General features: G+C 38.6%; 1 long non-coding RNA gene across 2 annotated transcripts; it reads left to right on the top strand.

Moving 5' to 3' along the window:
• LOC120940539 lies at positions 1-21938 on the top strand. 2 transcript variants are annotated; one of them, XR_005749444.1, is made up of 4 exons: positions 1-146; positions 12331-12432; positions 19134-19281; positions 21249-21938. It is a non-coding gene; the product is annotated as an uncharacterized LOC120940539 (long non-coding RNA). The 2 variants fall into 2 exon arrangements; XR_005749443.1 differs by having other exon boundaries at positions 3-653.
• Positions 21939-22473: the final 535 nt, after the last annotated feature.

The raw sequence follows: 22473 nt of genomic DNA, 5'->3' as shown, positions 1-22473 counted from the left end.
GGGATTTTTTTTTTTTTTTTTACAGACAGATCTCAGATTTGACCTGTAGGAGGCGCACTTTTCCAAAAATAAAATAAGTGCGGTCGAACTGCCATCCATTCTCCATCAAGATTACGCGTTTTCCAGGACAGTATCCAGATGAAATGGTAATCTTAATATGTATTGCCACTAGGATGACCACCTCCAGTAACCTGTCTAATTTTCATTAGTGTTTTTTTTTTTCTTTTCTTTTTTTTTTTCTTTTAAATAATCTAATGTTTTAGACAATAATGCGCCATCCCTGCACTGTCCCCATTTCTATGTAAGTGCCTGTACGGGAGAATCAATAGGAGTTCATAGCATCTGAATAAAACATTCCTCTTTGTCTCAGAGTTTTAATCATATATTTCTCTGGGTCTCATAGCTTCAGACACTTGATTGAGACAGCTAAATCAATTGTAGGGAATTAGCATAGAGAGTCGGTCTGAATGTACAGTGAGGGACGGTTCTGAAATGATACATTCCTTGCTTCTACCATCAGCCTGAACTGACAGAGCACAAATTCCAAGTACTTTGGGAAGCTTTTTACTATCACTTCGCTCATTCAATTAATACTCATTATTACTCCACCATAGGAAGCAAAGGAGACACTTGTGTGTGTGTGTTTACACTGTGTAAGTACTTTGTTGCAACTTTTAATACTGTTATATATATATATATATATATATATATATATATATATATATATATATATATATATATATATATATATATATATATATATATATAATTTAATGTTTTATATCTCAGTGATAGATATCTTTAAAATAATAGAGGTTTGCTATGTATATGTAGCTCAGAGTTTTGCATGCCAAGTTTGGCTAGCTATGATAAATAGGTCACCGTGTGAATATTGCGGCTCATTTCTAAATTCATGCAAATGCACGGAAAAAGGCGAATCTGGGTTGGAAAGTAGAGTTGTGTTTCTTTGAAGTGACTTGTATTTTATTGGCAGGAAAAACGCCTTTAGTTTAGGAATAAATAGTAGAGATGTGTGCATGTCTTGGGAGAAGGAAGGAGCTCCAATGCCCGACATTTCTTGGAAATAAAATCCAGCTTATTAGGAAGTTTACCTTACACTCTGATTTTTTATTTATTTTTTGTAACTGATTGCAATTTTTTTTTTTTTTTAGAATGAGTTAGATAATTATTACTATAACATGGACTGCCGATACAACTTTTTATTTAGGAAGTAAATAGTTTTTTACTTTTTGGAGCACAGCAATAAATCACACACATTGGACTTGTGTATCTTTCCAACCTCACCTACTATGTAACTATGTAATGTAAGTGTTTGTAATTTCATCAAACTTGATGATTTATTAGAAAATACCAATTACAGAAAGTGATTTTTATTTTTGTAGGCGATTGCAGACTTTATTATGCCATGGGACTAGGTGCTCACCTAATATTTAGAAATGGCAGAAATATTAAATTGATAGGCGCCGGTTCTCTCTATGAACAGGGAGGGGACAATATAAATACAGGGTGATTTGTCGTACAAATGACAACTGTTATTTACTTATTATACAAATTGGATAAACGATGTGATTGAGGCATTCTTGTTTTAGCAGCATTACTTGTACTTTTACTATAGAGTACCAATCACTCGCAGATGTGCCTGCTCCATCTGGGCACCATTAGTTCTCCTGTTTGATATATGAACAACCTAAAGTCCACAGATACTAAGAAGCTTTACTTTAAATGCCTGTTAACAATATTGAGCTCCTGATCTGTTTTCATCAACTAGAATTCCTCTGATTTCATCGGTGTCATTCTCTGATCCCCCATCTAGATAAGCACAACTTGGCTCTTCAAAAGGCCATCGCTATTGCCGAACTGCTTAACTAAGTACACATTGAAATGAGGCGTCCCTTAAATAAATAAATAAATGGAATCAGAAACAATTAAAGATTGCGGATGGGCGACGAGTCCAAGGGTTTCAGTTTTGGAGGCGATGAGTGTGCAGTCCTGACTCTTGAGTGAAGAGGGCGCTCTAAGCAATGGATTGAGTCTTATTGCAGACAGCCTGTGCTGGATCTAATTACCGGCTCCTCCATTTCTGAGCATTTAGCTCAGTCATTTGAAGATTGCTGTTAAAGCAGCAGCTCCTTCGTGTGGAGACAGCTAGAAATCCATCAGACCTACCTAAACACACCGTACTTCGGGCACTTTTTAACAGATGCAGAAAAATGGGCACAGTTTTATTTTTCATTTTTTTTTCTCTGTGAACAAATGACATGCATAAATATATGTCTAATTTATAGATCAGCCTATCCCATGGTTCATAAAGTTTGCTTTGAGTGAACCACAAAACTGATTTATATTATAGTATAAATTGTGTAATAAATGAGAAAAAGTATAAGGCACCTGAACAGACTTTGCAGACAAATACACACATTAATTACAGAAATGAAATGTTAGATATGTACTAACACGTTCATTTAAATTGCATAAATGAAATGTTACATAAGTATATATATATATATATATATATATATATATATATATATATATACACACACACAAAAACACACACTCACTTATAAATTACATGCAAGAGATACACACACTTTAAATTTCACCAGTGGTGTTATATATATATATATATATATATATATACACACCATATTTAGCGGCGTATAACGCGCACAGACGTATAACAAGCACCCTAAATTTAAGAGGGGAGTTTCAGGGAAAAAACTTTCCACAGCCCCCTGCGTATAACACACAGGCACAGTTTATCCTCTATTTTCAGGGTAAAAAAGTGAGTGTTATACGCCAATAAATACAGTATATATATATATATATATATATATATATATATATATATATATACACACACAAACACTTACTCTTAAATTACATGCAAGAGATACACACACACACATACACACATACTTTTAAATTACACCAGTGGGGTGTTATATATATATATATATATATATATATATATATATATATATATATATATATATATATATATATATACACACACACGCACACACAAAAACACACTTACATACAAGAGATACACACACACACAAAAACACACACTCACTTATAAATTACATGCAAGAGATACACAAACTTTAAATTTCACCAGTGGTGTTATATATATATATATATATATATATATATATATATATATATATATATATATATATATATATACACAAACACTTACTCTTAAATTACATGCAAGAGACACACATACACACATACTTTTAAATTACACCAGTGGGGTGATATATATATATATATATATATATATATATATATATATATATATATATATATATATATATATACACAAAAACACACACACTCACTCTCAAATTACATGCAAGTGATACACACGCACACTTATTCTTACATTACACAAAATAAAAATTATACATATATACACGTACATACACATTTTGTAAATTAAATGTTATGGATGCACGCACCTTTACACTACTGTATAACACACACTCTTTCCCCTGAATTGTATAAATGATGAAATGTTATATGTGTTCACACACAAACGTCAATTTTAATGCCCTAAATGCAATGTTACATGTGCACACACACACTCTCTCTTAAGTTACATAAATGAAATGTTATATATTGCAGACACACATACACACAGTCTCTCTTACATTATATGAATTAAATGTTATACATGTACACACACACATACACTCTCTCGCACTATTAAATTACAAACAGTAAATAAAATGTTATATATGAACACCACCCCGTCTTATATTATGCAAATTAAATGTTATGCATGTACATACACAGACATGTCAATTTCAATTAATGTTACAAATGTACACACATACACACACACTAAATAATAAATGTTGTATGTGTACACAAACACTCTCTGTTAAATCACATTAATTAAATGTTAAATCCACACAGAGACACACACTTAAATTACATAAATGAAATGGTACATATGTAAACAGGGATGGACTGATTAATGTAAAATGTTGGGAATAAAAGCACTTGCTGTCATAGTGATTAGAAAAGAAAAGTGTTACATTGTTATTGTTGCTGGTGTTTTCTTCTATAGACTATTACCCAGCTGCCATTGCCTAATTATGTGGAAGTAGGTTTATCCAATCAGCTAACACACAGCACACAGCACACACACACACACACACTTCACCATAGATAGACAAGAGGCCTGTATTATGATTGTCTACTCTGCAGGAGATGGACTGAAAAATGCACAGTCAGAAATTGATCTTTAAACGATTTGGTGTCAGATGGCCACGACCCTGAAACTCTTGGCAGGCAAAAAAACAGTATGGAGTTATCATGTATCCACTCCAGGCTGGTAATGCATTTTACCTATGAAATCATACAGTCAGCAAAGATTTATTTAAAATCAGAGCCAGTAAAATTGAATTGCAATGTTTTAACCCTCCTGCTGTAAAATATAATGGAGTTTATGAATGAACGTTCCTTTTTGTTCCTCTGTGTATGAATGGAGAGAAGTTAAAAGAAAACAGGCAGGCAGCTGCTTCCATTGAGTCCCCTTTCAGCACGTTTGACACCACAGTGCACCTGTTGAAAATAACCCCTCTGGAGACAAGCCACTTCCTTCCAAGGAGCACAGGCCTCCAAGCCTGGCATGGCAGCTTTGCTTCAAGGGTGTGCAGCCACTTCTGCTAATTAGAAAATGGGATAAAAAAAAATATTGGAGAGAAAGCAGCATCAGCACTGAAGTGTTCATGAAAATTGAATAAAGACAATATGGAACATTGGTGTGCATTTCCTTTTATCATCTTACTTGATTTTGTCTCTTCTTTTCTTGCCAAGTTACTGACATTGTGTTTTAGGATGGTCCGGAAGGATGGAGCACATTTGGAGGCTGAGCTACTAAAGAAATTCACAATCAAAACATTGTGTGAATATTTACTTTAATTCCCCAATCATATGAAAAAAAAACAAAAAAAATCCCTGTTCACTGGCATAAAAAACGTTGCTTCTACAGGAGTTTTGTGTCCTGCCTGTAGAAGCAGCTCAATGTTATCCTATGTGTACATGCACATAAAAGGCATATTTTGAGTTAAACGTTTAAAAAAAAAAAAAAAAACTTCTCATTTGCGTTTCTAAATGGAGCTTGGAGGCAGAAAAAACTTAAAACTCTCCGAGACTCGTCTAAACTTTGTACAAAAAATTCTATATATGGACGTTTTTTACTCCTGAGAGAACAGACATTTGTTAAGCCCAGTGTGCATGGAGCCTTGCATTGTTGGTTCACTTACGTTTACGTTTACGTTCACTTACGTTTTCCTTTGATTTCCCTTCTAAATGTTTATTTTCTTTGTCTGAATTTCTCACTTCCTGTTCCTCCTCAGTAAGCTGTTCAGTAAGCTGTTCTAAATTACTTTCCACCACTCGGATGATGGTGGAAAGTTTACTGAGGAGAAACAGGAAGTGAGAAATTCAGACAAAGAAAAAAAAAACATTTAGAAGGGAAATTGAAGGAAAAGGTAAGTGAACCAACAATGCACTAGCTTAAAGGAAACTACTGTATTTATTGGCGTATACCGCGCACTTTTTCCCCCTAAAATAAGGGGAAAATCGTGGGTGCGTGATATACGCCGATACCCGCTTCCCGCGCTCAGTTTGAATGCCTGCGTCGACATATACCGAATGCAGTACACTCGGCTACATTCGGCCAGGCTCGGCTTCGCTCGTGCTCACGCATAAACGCCACAGAGCGTGAGCACGAGCGAAGCTGAGCCTGGCCGAATGTAGCCGAGTGTACTGCGCTCGGTATACATCGGCGGAGACGTTCAAACTGAGCGCAGGAAGCAGCAATTCGACGGAGAGACAGCGCGGGAAAAGCCGGGAGGACACCACCAAAGCCGCAGATGGACGCCGGACCCGACGAGGCCGCCAATGGACGCCGCGCAAGACACCAAAACTGTAAGTACTAAAATGTTTTTTTTACAGGAATTGCGGGTCCACATTAGGGGTGCGCGCTATACGCCAGAGCGCACAATACCCCGATAAATACTGTATTTAGGAAATAAAAAATGAACCTTTACAACCCCTTTAATACCTAGTCATGTGCAGATGCTTTTCAAATGATTGGATAATTGATTCACACATGAAGTGACCTGCGTTTTTCTACACTGGATCAACACATGTCGTTGATAGGGCACATAGAATACAATTGTTTTCTCTGTGCCCAGTTGACACTTTAATGCAACCCAGAGGTATGGTAAGGTGAGCTCCGGTGATGGCCACACTACCTGCACAGTAAAAGACTGTGTCTTACCATGCAGGAAGTGTCAGTTCTGGCAGGCATTCTGGCCGGTGGTGCCTTGCGCTTTTAACCACTTAACCTCTCGAAGATTTTCCCCCCTTCATGGCCAGGCCATTTTTTGTGATACGGCACTGCGTTACTTTAACTGACAATTGAGCGGTCTTGCTGTACCCAAGTAAAATTTATGTAATTTTTCTCCCCACAAATAGAGATTTATTTTGATGATATTTGATCACCACTGCATTCTTCATTTTTTTGTGCTATAACCCCCCCCAAAAAAATATCCAATACAAATAAAAATAAATAAATAAATACATTTCTTCATAAATGTAGGCCAATATGTATTCTGCTACATGTTTTTGGTAAACAAAATCCCAATAAGTGTATGTATATTGATTAGTTTATGCAAACGTTATAGCTATCTACAAAATATGGTATTTATTTATGGAATTTATATTTATTTCGATTTTTTTTATACTAGTAATGGCGGCGATTAGCAACTTATAGTGGGACTGCGATATTGTAGCTGACAGTTGAACACTAAATAACACTTTTGACACTTTACGGGAACCAGTCACACTAATAGAGTGATCTGTGCTAAAAAAATGCACTGTCACTGTACTAATGACACTGGCTGGGAAGGGGTTAAACATCTTGGGTGATCAAAGGGTTAACTGTGTGCCCAGTCAGTGTCCTTGTGTACTGTATTAGGCGCCTTTACCAAGGGAAGAGATGGATTATGTTTCCTGCTTTGCAGGAAACAAAATCCATCCCTTCCCATCTGCCAGAACAGAGATCTGCCTTGTTTACATAGGCAGATCTCAGTTCTGTGTGTTTTATGGACGATCGGTGGGTGCCGGTGGACATTCAGTGCCGGTGTGGGGGACACTCTAAAACAGGAGGTGTGTTACTGGACAGATCACCAGCTGAAAACAGAGGTAAAACAAGTAAAAAAAAAAGAGAAGTAATACTGCCACCACATCTAATGATTGGTAAGCTGCAATATATACTTTTCTGGTTTGGGGTTTAATACCACTTTAAGTGCGAACAGGACACATAGGGGGAGATTTGCTAAAACTGGAGCACTCAGAATCTGGTGCAGCTGTGCATGGTAGCCAATTAGCTTCTAAGTTTTTGTTCAATTGAGGTTTGACATTAAAGGGGTTGTAAAGGTAAAAAAAAAAATCCATAAATAGCTTCCTTTACCTTAGTGCAGTCCTCCTTCACTTACTTCATCCTTCGATTTTTATTTTAAATGTCCTTATTTCTTCTGAGAAATCCTCACTTTCTGTTCTTCTGTCTGTAACTCTACACAGTAATGCAAGGCTTTCTCTCTGGTGTTGAGTGTCATGCTCACCCCCTCCCTTGAACTACAGGAGAGTCAGGACGCCCATTAACACACAGCTCCTTTCTCTATCTCCAACATAGAGAGTGTCCTGACTCTCCAGTAGTCCAATGGAGGGGGTGAGCATGACACTCCACACCAGGGAGAAAGCCTTGCATTACTGTGTGGAGTTACAGACAGAAGAACAGGAAATGAGGATTTCTCTGAAGAAATAAGGACCTTTAAAAGCAAAATCGAAAGGATGAGGTAAGTGAAGGAGGACTGCATTAAGGTAAAGGAAGCTATTTAGGGAAACAAATTGTACCTTTACAACCCCTTTAAGCCTAGGTTCACATTAGAGCGATTTGTCATGCAATTTTAGAGATCAAATCGCATGACAAGTCGCAGCCTATTGGAGGCAATGGCACTGTTTCAATCGGTGCGACAAAGATCTTGAGCCGCCGCACTGATTTGCAAAAGTAGTTTCTGCACTACTTTTGCCGATTTCAGGTGCAACTTCAATAGACATCTGTGCATGAAGCCACACAGATGTCTATCAAGTAGCAGCTGAAATTGCGCTGACCTTGCTACTTTGAAATTGTGCTGCTTCAAGTAAAGTAGCACGATTTGCCCTGGTTCACATTGGAGTGATTTGGCATGCGATTTGACATGTCAAATTGCATGCCAATTCGGCAGCAATTGCTGGCAATGGCACCATCCGAATTTGTGCGACACCGATTCCCAAAAGTAGTTTCTGTACTACTTTTGGCGACTTCGGGGTGTGATTTCCATAGACATTTGTGTAGCAATCCGTCTCCGTTGAGCAATCCGCAATCCGTCTCTAAAATTGCCCCCCAAAGTCGGGACTGACATGCCAGAATGAAATCAAGCAAGTTCAGCTAAACTCAAACGATTTCATTTCTGCTGAGGCTAAAACTCAGAAGCTGATTGGTTTCTATTCAGAGCTGATTTTGCATGCTGCCATTTTAGTAAATCTCCCTACAGAGAACCATTGTTTTAGTTCTAATGCAAAAAATAAATAAAAATGCTGATCTCCACTCAAATGTGAACAAACCCTAAAATGCAGATATGCAGTGCACTGGAAGGCACTGCACGTCAGTACACAGCACCCAATTAAAGTGAAAAAAAAGAAGAAAGAACGTGCATTACACTACAGCCTAATGTCTCTAAACAGACAGCAACCTGTATGCAAAAACTGAGCTCTTTAGGCCTGATTCACACCTATGCATGTTTAGTGCTTTTTGCAGATTTGCACTACAGTCCATTTACCATGGTTTCGCATGGAACACATTCTGTAGTGCAAATAAGCAAAATGCAAAAAGCACTAAAAAATGCATCAGTGTGAATCAGGCCTTAGCATGTGATGCTTTGTAAGCGAACTCTCAAATTTTTTTTATAATTAAGGGAAGATTATTGCCTTTTTTCGTAAATCTGCCTCTGAGGCCTTGTACACACGACCGAGTTTCTCGGCAAAAACCAGCAAGAAACTTGCTGGGAGATATATTTTTGCCGAGGAAACCGGTCGTGTGTACATTTTCGTCGAGGAAACTGTCGAGAAACTCGACGAGCCAAAAAGAGAGAATGTTCCTTGACGGGAATGGAGAAACTTGGCTTGTCGAGATCCTCAACAGCCTAAAAAGGAACTCGACGAGGAAAACGATGTGTTTCGCCCGTCGAGTTTCTCGGTCGTGTGTACGAGGCCTCACTGTTCATTTCCACAGATTGGTAGGATTACTATTCTGAAAACAGGTAGTCTAAGCAGAAAGACATGAGCATGTTTTGCATTAGTTTAGAAATCAGGCACAAGGTTTATCAGTAAGTAATCAGGGGGCTATGTGCCACTGGTAGAGGGGCAAAATGCATGCTAAAATGGTATATATATATATATATATATATATATATATATATATATATATATTACAAGTTTTTTTTCTTTTTTAGAAATAGAAAATCTACTATTACATTACTTTCTCAAATGTATAACTTTTCACTATTAAATTGTGAAAATGAATGTGTTAACCATTACAGACAGTAAAGCCTAGTACCAACTAGCCCAATGTGAGGCGGCATCGACTTTTTCAGGAGAAACTGGCTTACATTCGGTCTGGGTGTATTGCGGCCGGTCCAACAAAGGCCGATCGTTTGGCCCTCTTCTGTCAAAGGGGCATAACCAGAAAAGGTTTGATAATCGGCTCCCAATCAGTGCCAATAGCGGAGAGTACTAACCACAGTTTTCTGGCTGTGGGGCAGTTTTCCTGTCAGAACACAATAGAACAGCAAGGAAGATCGCTGTACTTACGTCAGATAGTTAGTACAACGGTTCCTCTGGTGCTGTCATTTTTTTCATTCAGCAGTGCTGGGTTTAACCAAAATAAAACCCCTACTAGTGTCTACTAGGCTTTAGAAGCTAAAGTCAACTTTTGTCATTGTTAGGAATGCCTAGAGTTCACTTTATTCAGCAAAGACTCATCTTTAACATCTTATGCAAATCAGCTATATTGAAAGAAGACAATGCCTGGATGGGTGAGTGATCCGAATCAGTCAGCCTACCCAAGAGTGAATGTAGAAATAAGGCATGTCTGGCATTACACAGAAGGTGCTTGGTTTGCACACAGTAGGGAAGAAATGTTAGTCTCCTGTCTGAGCAGACAGGGCTATTATCCTCTTCAATACCGGACACTCCCCCCCCCTCCCCTTCCTGCTCAGGCCAATTTTCAGCGCTGTCACATTTTGAATAACTATTGCAACACTGTACCATATGACATTTTTATAATTTTTTTCCCCCCCCACAAATAGAACTTTCTTTTGGTGGTATTTAATCAGAACTGGGGTTTTTATTGTATGCTTAATAAATGAAAAAAAAGACAAAAAATTCTTGGTTTCTGTTATAAAATTTTGCAAATAAATAATATTTTTTTCATAAATTTAGGCCAAACTGTATTCTGCTACAATAATTTGGTGAAAATAACCCAACTCAGGGGGCCAGATTCAGGTAGATTCACGCAATATTTGCGTGGGCAAAGGGCAACGAGTTTTGCTCTGCGCCCACGCAAATATTTTGAAATGCCCGCGATTCACGGAGCAGTAGCTCCGTAAATTGCGCGGTCAAAATGCAAAATAGCCGGGCGTAAGGCTGCCTAATGTAAATGATCCCACCGCGCCGAGCTAACAGCGCATGCTCCGTCGGGAAACTTTCCCGACGTGCATTGCGGCAAATGACGTTGCAAGGACGTCATTTGCTTCTAAGTGAACGTGAATGGCGTCCAGCGCCATTCACGATTCACTTACGTAAACGACGTGAAATTTTAATTTCACGAGCGGGAAGCGCAGCTATACTTTAGCATTGGTTGCCCCTGCTATAGCAGGAGCAACCTTGCGCTAAAGTCGCCGTACGGAAACTCTGTACCTTGCGTGCGCAGGGCCCGCGCAACTTTTGTGAATCGGTGGTAGTATGCAATTTGCATACTATACGCCGATCACAATGGCCGCGCCCCCTAGCGGCCAACTCAAGAATGCAGCCTGAGATATGAAGGCATAAGGAGGCTTATGCCTGTCATATCTTAGGCTGCAGTCGGTGTAACGAGGTTCCTGAATCAGGAGCACTCGTTACACCGGAGCAAGTAAGCACTTGCGCCGCGCAACCTATGGTTGCACGGGCGCAAGTGCTTCTTGAATCTGGGCCAGTGTTTATTACTTAGTCTGTAGGAAAGAGTTCACAAACTATGTTGATCAATACTGATGTACAGATGGCCAATGATTTCCCAATGAGATGCCAGGACAGTAGAAATATCCCCCAAATTTTGGAAAGTAGACAGTCTGAAGTATTTGGTAAGAGGCATGGCAAATTTTTTGAAGTTGTAATTTGTTGTCACAATTTTTAGAATTTTTTTGAAAATGAAGAAACTAAAGAAAAAATAGTTTTTCAAATATTTTTTTTTTTTACATACTATCACTAGTGCAGTACAGCATCGCCATATAACTGGCGTGACAGTGATCAAGGACACTCGACGGTGACAGTATATAAAAAAATAAATAAAAAGAGACAGGGGTTTACTCACTCAGATTTGCCAGGGTAGAAGTGAATGGGCTACAAATATTAGGATATTTATGGATAACTCTGATTTTTTAAAAGTTTGTCACCGTTTCACGTGTGTGTGCAAACTGAAGGCTTGACATGTTGGGTATCTATTTATTTGGTGCACCCTCATCTTTTTTTTTATATCTTATAAAAAATCTGATAATATATTGTATTTTTGTGAACTAAGATACACTTCAGTGTAATTTTTTAACATTTGAGGGCTTTAAATCTAACCTTCAGGGAAAAAAAATACAATTTAACAAGAGTGCAAAAAAATAAAAAAATTTAAAAGGGCTCTAGCAGTGAAAGGTTTAAAGGTAATTAAAAGCAAAAACAAAAATTTAAAGAGTACCTTTTTTGAGAAAAAAACATTCCCATCTGGGTGATCTACATACATTTCAAGGATTCTAACAAATTCTGTTGCAGATTACTACCTTTTGTTAATCTGAAGAAATAGCTGTTTGTCTGTAAGTGAATGTGAATTTGTGTGGCTTTATAATTATCAATCAACTGCTTCACTTTCAGGGTTGTAATGAGGAAAGTGTCAGGGACTGAATCCCTTTATGAATTTAGATGTGATTTTTCTTGCAGGGGAAGCCCAGTATCTGACTTGTATCTTAGTGCAGACTTCAAGAAATAACATTTCTGGAGGATGTTCTGTACACCATCAGCACTGCAGATTGAAAAGGAAAGGTAATTTTCAATAACATTCAATTACAATATGACTTGCGTAGCAATTGTATATGCTTTATTAATTTTGGTTTATATTTTTCTCAGGAAAGTGAAGTTACCCTTTAACATATTGCAGAATATCAACCTGGTGGCTAAATTTGTTTTCTTTTTTTTATGTTTTCTTCCCTTTATTTTCATCTGGTGGTTTAGCCAGTAATATTTCCTTTCGAAACACATAGTTTTGCTCGTCGAGTTCCTTGTGAAGTCGCCAAGGATTTTATCGAGCCAAATTTTCCCATTCCCGTCGAGGAAAAAGAAGACATGCTCTCTTTTTGGTCCGACAAGATCCTTGGCGGTTTCCTCGTCGAAAAGTGTATACACGACCGGTCTCCGCACTTGATAGAGGAGCAACAAAGACATCTTAGTACAGAACCATTGCTAACCCAGGGAGACAGTAGTGTTAGATGCCCTAGCAGATTTTTAACATTTTGGGATGAAGGTTTTACAGAAATTAAGCAGATAATTCAGCACCTCAAATTAGTTTTAGGTTATCTTTCAAATGAAAAATAATTATGCACTTGATTCCAAAAACCAGTAAGTTGATGATTCCACAATATATATATATATATATATATATATATATATATATATATATATATATATATATATATATATATATATATATATATATATATATATCCCCCCTGCATTTAAGGTAACACAATGCAACTTAAAAAAGTAACTAGCACAAACTGTTGTTGACAGTGAACATGGATATAGAAATACAAATGCAGTGTTTTCTAGTTGCAAAACAGTCTTTCAAAAAGTGTTTATACAAATCCATAAATAAAAGTGTTTATAATATTTTCTCCTATAAGCAGTGACAAAATCCTCCACCAACACCACAGCACCCTCTGATGTAGACCACCAAATTATAAGAAGTCTAACAATACTCAATCGTCAATCAGACACGGTCAGGCTCACAATAGACTTCACAGAGGTTATGGCTTAATCTTGGTCTACCTTCTGGAATCGTTCCTCCCAAGGTCAGATCACCATATATGTGTGTGAAAAGGAGAACAAAACATGACGTTGTATGAAAAGACACTTCAATATTTATTAAAAGATTCCAAAATACTCTCAAAGTATATGATCAATTCGAGCATATAATTGATATCCTGTGAAAGTTTCCAACCAACAAGATGGTTACAGTCCTTGTGCGCAGTGATATCACACATCCAAGCTCCATCTAACGTGTTTTGTCGTATCAGACGCAGTGGAACTTGACTCAAATCAGAATGGAGAAAATAGCATATGCATATGTATTGTTCTTAGTCCATGTTGAATCATAAAGGATTTAGACCTTACATATGTTTCAAAGTTTGTACAGTCATGTACCCATAGCCTAAAACCAGGACTCTTGCTTATAATCTATGTAGTAACACTTGGCCCAGGTTAAAGTAAGGAACTGGCTGCTTCAGAAGAAAATGGTTTGCCTCTAAAGCAGCCGATCAATATCTGGCAAAAATGGTCATGCATTGTTCTTAACAGCCCACCTCCTCACTGGTGATCCAGCATGGACTGATAAGTATAAAACATATATGCATAAATCATCTTCCTTATGTTAATCTGAGCCAAGTGTCCTGGTTTGGCCATATGGACTTCATGTACTTAGGCTATGGGCACATGACTCTACACAATCTGAAACATATGTAAGGTCTAAATCCTATATGATCCAACATAGACTGATAGGTACAATACATATGCATATGCTATTTTCTCCACTCTGATTTGAGTCAAGTGCCACTATATGGATTACAAGAAATAGTTTCAACCTGATCATATGGAACATATGGACTTAAACTATGGATATATGACTGCACATGTTTTGAAATACTTTTAAAATCCAAGTCTGTTATGCCAATGGCTTTTTAGAATGAGCCCTTACTGGTGTGCTAGGAAGGTCTTTAGAGCTTTGGAACATATGTTTGGCTATCCAAGGGAATACATAGGCCCTGTAAAATATCCTCCTCTGGACCACAGTGCCACATGAAAGTGACTCAAGGGCTCAACTGCTGTATCATTTGAGGCTCTGCAGTGTATATCACTAACACACTTTTGGTTTTGGACTGTGGTCATTACATATATATATATATATATATATATATATATATATATATATATATATATATATATATATATATATATATTGGAATCATCAGCTCACATACTGGCTGAGTTTTTGGAATCAAGTGCATAACTATATTCCATTTGGAGGATCACCTATAACCAATTTTAAATACTCCAGTTATTTCTAAATATGATTATTGTTGTATTGATTTTGTTAAACTATTATTACAGGAGACTATATGTATTATGAACATGAGTGATATATGTCTGATAGAGGTGGGCATATGTTTTTTTGTGTGTTTTGTAAGTGTGATAATGTGGTGTTATTTTAAAATTGATATATAAAATAAAGTACCCGTATTTTTGCACCATAAGACGCACCTGACCTTAAGCTCCCTGGCGGTATGATTCTGTCTGGAATCACGTACCAAAAGCGGTACAATTATTTTGCAAGAAAATTTGGCGTTTTATACTGTAGGCCTGCAATTCTTAGGAATAACTCATTTAAATCTGACCAAACAAGAGTCTAGTAGGCATCCCGGGTATGAATTTTTTTTAAAAACAAAATTATAAATTATAATATAATAAATAATTATAAATAATTATAACAAATAATAATATAATTATAATAAAAAATATTCAATAATGTAATCAACTCAAAATCACTGAAATTTGCTCAGTTGCAGAATTGTCACTGTCATTACTTTTATTTTTTTATGACGAATTTCCCCACAAATCGATATCGCACAATTCTGCAAGTGATTATAATTTATTATCGCTGTTTTCTAGCTGCTCTAAAACCATTTTTGACATAAAGGGACACTTTTGGTTGCTATGGACAATCTACAGTTTGCAGTCAGAAAGAACAGTTTTTATTATATAAAAGAACATGTAGGGCGCTGGGCAGACCACTAGGGACAAGGGGGGGTGTGTATTTTTTTACATACAGTACTGTAATCTATAAGATTACAGTATTCTGTATGTAATGTGTTTGTTGAATTTGGCGCCGTTCGCCGCCCCTGTGTATCGTAACGTCGCAGGGAACGGAGATCGGCGGCACACGGGGACACTGTGAATCGAGCGAGGTCCCGCTCGCTCACACAGCGGGGATGCATCGCAGGATCCAGGGACAAGGTGAGTAACTTGTCTGTGGATGCTGCGAAAGGTAAGCCGCGCCGCTGCACACTCTGCACATCTACTGCGAGCGTGACTCGGGGATACCGATCTTAGCATAGAAAAACAACCCAGAGTCACACTCGGGGATACCGCTAAGGGGGTTAAGAAGCACCTAGGTTTTAGAGGAGGAAAATAACAAAAAAAAAGTGAGGGGGTTACTACACATTACTGCTCGCTGATTGGTTGCTAGAGGTTACTACACATTGCCACTCACCATTCAGTTGTTAGAGGTTACTGCACACTAATTTCCTGCAACTCAGTGTCCCCCTCTGCAAGCTGCTCAGTCCTGCTGCTGCTTTATTAATCCCAACCCCGCTGCAGAAAGAAGAAGGGTGAGGAAACAGAATGCACACACAGCCCGCTCTGTGTGTCTTTGATCTCCTGCTTGGCTCGTGCTGCTGCCCAGAGAAGGAGGGGGGAACAGAGAGTCTGTTATACCCGGAGAAGGAGGGGGGACAGAGAGCACGGTGTGCCTGGAGAAGGAGGGATAACAGAGAGCGTTGTATGCCCGGAAAAGGAGGGGGCACAGAGAGCGCAGTATGCCTGGAGAAGGAGTATGCCTGGCCATCTGCTACATATAGAGCGCACGGTTCAGCAGTGCATTATGCACAAAGTGCAGAGTTCAGGAGTGCACTACATACAGAGCACAGAGTTTAGTAGGGCATTACGCACAAAGTGCAGAGTTCAGGAGATTGCTGCATACAGAGTGCAGGGTTAACCAGCAGTACACTTTATACAGTGTGCAGAGTTCAGGGATGTGCCATTTACAGAGTTCAGGAGTGTGTTACTTACATAGTGGAGGGTTCAGGAGTGCAGTACCTACAGGGTGCACGGTTCAAAAGGGTGCTACACACAGAGTGAAGAGTTCAGAAATATGCAACCTTCAGAATGCAGGGTTCAGGAGTGCGTCATTTAAGAGTGCACGGCTCAGGAGTACAGGGTGCAGCGTTTGGGAGTGCACTATATAGAGAATGCAGAAGTGTGCTATGTACACAGTGCAGGGTTCAGGAATGCATATCTTGCAGGCCAGTTTACAACTTTCCCCAGGACATGACTATCTCCCCAAAATTCACCCCCTTCACCTTCTAGTACATAGCTCTCCTCTCCTCCTCTTTCACTATATACCTCTCTTCTGCAGAAGAGCATCTACAACTTACAGTAGGAGTGTGGGATGCCTTGAGTGCTTTAGGAGGAGCCACCTTTGCAAGACTAGAATGACACAGTCTCTAGCCTTCAGCGGGACCCCCATGGGATTGCACAAAGGGCTGGGTACTTCTTTCCCCCTTTACACATCTCTCGCAGGTTGCTATTGGCAATTACAGAAGAGAATCTGAATGGCAGCAGAAGGTGGATTGGTCTTATTTGGCGGGCAGCTGCAGTCCGTGCTTGCTGCTCTCATAAAAGCCAGCTGCTCCTGCTCTGCTGCCACCTCAGAAGGTTGCCTCATTGAAAAAGCCGAGAGCTCAAGTGGGGAAGAATGGCAGGTGGTGCCTGAAGGAAGAGTCCTGCCCCCTCACACCTCCTGTACAGGCGCACGTCAGCTCTGAAAATGTGGCTGAAGGAGCTTTGGGCATATGTGGTACAGGCAGGCAGCCTGGTGGAAAAAGGAAGAGGAAGGATGCTGTTTCTCCTTTGCTCAACAATGTCTGTGCTTCCTCTGGCTCAGATGGAAGCACTTCTTCACAGCAGCCTCTAGTGGGCATTCTAATGGTATGAATACTGATGAGAATTGGTCTATGTTACATAGTTACATAGTAGATGAGGTTGAAAAAAGTCCATCAAGTCCAACCTACGTGTGTGATTATATGTCAGTATTATATTGTATATCCCTTTAATATTATGTCTAATATTAATGAATTTAATTTAGTGGTTAATGCTCTTTCTAATATTTTAGCTGGTGTTAAAAATGCTCAAAGTTCTGAGGTATTTCAATAATAAAGTTTTAGGGCAGAGTTTTCTGGTGCTATTGGTGTTTATTTTGATATGTTTCCAGACAAATGTTCAGGGGCACAGTTTTCTGATGCTTGTAATAATTCTTTTTGATTCTCAGAAATTTTCAGGTCCTTTTTCCCCAATTTTCCCCAGGTTTTAAAATCAAAAAATGTCACACAGTAAAATTAAAAAAACTGGAATGGTAGTTTTGTGGATTTGCTGTCTTTATTGCTGGCATCTAAAGTATTTCTTGTTAAAACTGATAAAAAGGGTGACGAAAGAACTGAGGAAGATAGGAGGAGGGTCATACCAAAAACTTTTCAGAATTGGCTTCAAGCCTTCTGTATTTATGCTGCGGTTTTGGGTGAACGCTTTCAGGAAAAATGCTCAGGCTTACAGTATTCCAGCATTTGGATATCGTAGCAGAGGCGATTCATCATTTTGATCATTATGATGAAAATTTCAAGCAAAAGCTGTTGGTCCACCCTTCTCTACGTTGGGGAGTTAAAGATGTGGGACTGTGGTTGAACCTGATGTTACCACAAAGACCCTATATTACACAAAAGCCCAGCCTTATTCAAAATTAATTTTGCAAAGGTTTTTTGCTTTGCATTCAATGAAGGCCAGTGTTGGTTCTTATGAAACGGCAGTTACAAAAACGAGTGTTCGTTCTGTATCGGGACAAACCCAGCTGTTAGATGCTTTAGGAAAGCACTTCACTCGCAAAAAAAAAGCCAGAACGCTGTTGATACTAGCAAAAATACTACCATGGCGTGTTTGCTATCCAAACACAGTGATGGCGAAGCTGTTGTGGAAAAGTTTCAGTGAGGGATTTCTGGTTCCTTCCTTTAATGGTAAGAGTTGCTCATCTGTTATTTGCATCCAGTTTTGCTTCACCCCAGTGTTGTGGAAGATAAGATTAAAAAACAAATTGAGGAGATTTTAGAATTTCTTCTTTAGGTCTAGTCTGATACCAGTGGCTAGAATATTTTCTCGTTGATTGGCTCCTGCTGCAAGGGGTATTAAAAACCCCTTTGCGCACATTACTATTTCTAAACAAATTAAGGAAGACTTAAAGATTTGGGATATTTTCTTAAGCGGTTTTAATGGTTCTACTATATGACAGGAAGAACTGACTGATGACTTTAGCCTAAAAATGTTCACTGATTTCTCCGGCACGATTGGTTTTGGTGCATTTCTGCAAGGCCTCTGGTGTGCTGCTAAATGGCACAAGACTTGGAGGGCTTCCAGTGGTAGTTTTGGTGGTTATCTGGTGTGATATGTTCAAGAATAAGTGCATTCTCTTGCACACAGATAGTAAAGGGGTATTATATGCAATAAATCAATTATCCTCTAGATCAGAGTTAGCTATTAAAATACTCAGTTTTCTTGTGTTACATTGTATGAGGTTTAATATATTTTTAAAGGCAAAATGTATTCCTGGAGTTGAGAATAACATAGCAAATTCTTTATCCCATTTCCAGTTTTTCAGGATCTGAGAACTGGCTCAAGAGGCAGATCCAATCAGTTTCCCTTGCCCAGATTTCCTCTGGTGCTTGATCTGGGATTGATCTCTGCCACCCTCAAGAATTCTGTTTCAGTCAAGACCTGGGAGGATTACATGAATTCCTGGTACAAATGGTCTTCTTTTTGTTTGAATATGTCTATCAATCCTTTAACTCTTTCGCTGCCAGGACCTTTTTGTACACTCAGGTGGCCAGACGATTTTTGCAATTTTTCACTTGTAGCTTTCAGAATTTGTGAAAGACCCCCCAAAACCATATATTTTATGAAAGCACATGATCAGTAAAATAAAAATAAGGTGCTACAGATCTTTTAGACCCAGTGGTATTTGCGCAAATGTTTATCAAACCAATATATTTGCAAAAAATACACTAAAACCATTATTAGCAGATAACACAGTGAATTTTACAAAATGCCTAAATATAAAAGCTTAACCTATATTGAGTTAATAAATAACAAATATTTGTAACTTTTAAATTGCGCCTTTTTGCGAAATGGTGAAAATTGAACAGACGCAAAAGTGTAAATATCCAAATTTCTCAAAAAATCATAAGGTTTTAATTTTTCCCTTACAGCTTTCAGAGTTTGTTAAAGACCCACAAAACCATATATAAAGCATATGACCTTTAAAATAAAAATAAGTTACTACTGATTTTTTAGACCCGTGGTATTTTCAAAAAATACACTAGAACCATTATTAGCACCATTATTAGCACCATTAAAACACAGATCATTTTTCAAAATTTCTGCTAAATCACGACTAAATACAAAAGCTTAACCTGTATAGAGTTAATAAATCACAAAAAGTTTTAATTTTTACATTGCTTTTTTTTGCAAAATGGTGAAAATCGAACGTATGCAAAAATGTAAATATCCAAATTTGACACAAAATCTGAAGGTTTTCATTTTTCCGTTACAGCTTTCAGAATTTGTGAAAGACCCCCCCCCCAAACCATATATTTTCTGAAAGCATATGACCTCTAGAATAAAAAGACCCCCCTAAGCCCAATGCAGGACCTGAAGCCGGCGGGAGTGGAAGAGGAGGGATGCCGGCTAATGATGGTGGCTGCAGGGAGCGGGTTTGCAAGGGTGGTCAGATCGGGTGGAGGGGGGGTAATTAGTGCTGGGGGGTAAGAAGGGGGGTGAAGGTGTTAGGAGAGGAGAGTGGGGGGCAGTTTTAGATGGAAGGGTGGGGTAGGGTGTAGAGGCAGGGGACAGGGAAGCTGCGGCATGGGTTAATAACTCTGATCAGCGGGTTGTGTTCATTGAAGTGACCATAAGCTTATAGGAGAGGGAGAAAAGAGGTCCGTAAGCTGTACTGACTTGGCCACCTGCGGCACTTCTGTAGGTCCATATGGCATACGGACTTGGCAGTGAAAGGGTTCAAAGTAGATGCATATGTGGCATTATCTTTTCTGTCCTTTTTAATGCATTCTAATTTCAGACAGGCCTCAATACATAAAATCCTGAAATTTTCTGGCCTTCTTAGCCTAACATCCCTTTATCAGGTCTTGCAGGTTCTAAAGGGTTTCAAGAAACCGAGTTTGGACACCAGACGTCCAATATCAATTGATTTATTTGGTAATCTCATCTCAGTTCTTGAGGTTGTCTGTTTTTCTTCCTTCGAGGTCATGCTGTTTCGATCTGCCTTTACTTTAGCATTTATTTGAGCATTAAGACTGGGTGAATTTACTGCTCCAAATAAATCGTCATTCAGCTTTCCGTTATCTTCTCATGTCTCTTTTGATGTTAATTCTAATAAAATATTCATCAGTAGATCTAAAACAGAGTCACTGTGTTTTGGCAGACATATTACTTTATTCTGTTCTCCAAATCTGTCCTGTTTCCAATGCATTTCGATATGTGTCGGTTAGGCCTGGTTCCTTTTTCATCATGCTGATTTTTCCCCACTCCCCACTTTACTTCCCATTCCTTTAGGATTGGTGCTGCCACAACTGCCAATCATTTAGGTTTCTCCCCTGCTGATCTTAGAAGGATGGGGAGTTGGGATAGTGATAGGTACACACGTTATATCCGTCCTAACCCGTTGATGAATTAATTCTGTTATTTTTCAGGTTCGTCGAAGAGTAAAATTTGGATAGTTGGTCATTCATTTATTTATTGGGCCAAGAATCGAGTCAAGGACTTATTCTGCCAATTAAGGTTTGAACTCTAATATATTGCAAGTTCTCCACCTGAAGTTTTAATTATTCACACCGGGGCTAATGATGTTGGAAAAATAAGGATATGGGAGCTTCTCTGTGAGATGAAAAAAATGTATGTTCTTTTAAACTATTATTCCCTCATGCTGTCTTGGCCTATCCAGAGATGATTCCTAGGCGTATGTGGTCTCCACAGGGTAATTTTCACTACATTGATAAGATTCAGAGATGCCTGAATAGGACAGTCCATACCTATTTAGTTTCCTCTGGTGGACTGTCATACCGTCATGTTGAACTTGCCTGGTCTATTTAGGCATAACCTGGTGCATCTGTTTGGACTCAACATATTCAACATGGGTCTGCAAAACTTGATTGGTTTAGCCACGGTGTTGGGGGACCCTCGGCCAGCCAGTTTTTGGCTGGTCTCGGCTAGTGGGGATTAGTCGTTAAGTTTATCTGGACTGACATTGTGACTAATTTTGTTTATGGTGGATGGTTTAGCCAAAGATAGCTATATATTGATTAAATAAATCTGTTTTTTGATTTTAATTAAGGTTGCCCAATTTAATAGCACTGTGGCCAAAATAACTTCCAATAAAGTATTTCAAGGTATTTAATTACTGTGTGTTGTGTGTTATTTGCTGCTAACTCCTTTGTGCTAGCACTCCTTTGTGCTATCCCATGACAGGGTCCCCAGCCTTCAGCAGGACCCCATGGGATGGCACAAAGGGCTGAGTATTTCTTTTCCCTTTCACACCTCTCTTGCAGGCCGATATTGGCAATTACAGAATCTGAGTGACAACAGGTGGTGGATTGGTCTAATTTGGCAGGAAGGTGCAGCCTGCGCTTCCTGCTCTCATAAAATCCAGCTGCAGCTCCCACCCACCCTCACTTATTATCAAAATCCTGTAATGGTCCCTATTTAGTGGGGAATTAGTCGTCCAGTTTATCTGGTGTTTATGGTGGATGGTTTAGCCAAATACGGATATCTATTGGTTAAATAAATCTGCTTTTTGATTTGAATTAAGGTTACCCCATAAATACCACCGTGACCAAAATAAATTCCAATAAAGTGTTGTGTTTTATTTGCTGCTAACTGCTTTGTGCTATCCCATGGCACATACAGTGGGTAAAATAA

The sequence above is a fragment of the Rana temporaria genome, chromosome 5 (assembly GCF_905171775.1).
Source record: "Rana temporaria chromosome 5, aRanTem1.1, whole genome shotgun sequence".
NCBI classification, from domain to species: domain Eukaryota; kingdom Metazoa; phylum Chordata; class Amphibia; order Anura; family Ranidae; genus Rana; species Rana temporaria.
Note: the sequence above shows the minus strand (reverse complement) of the source record. Positions and strands in the feature narration are given on the sequence as shown.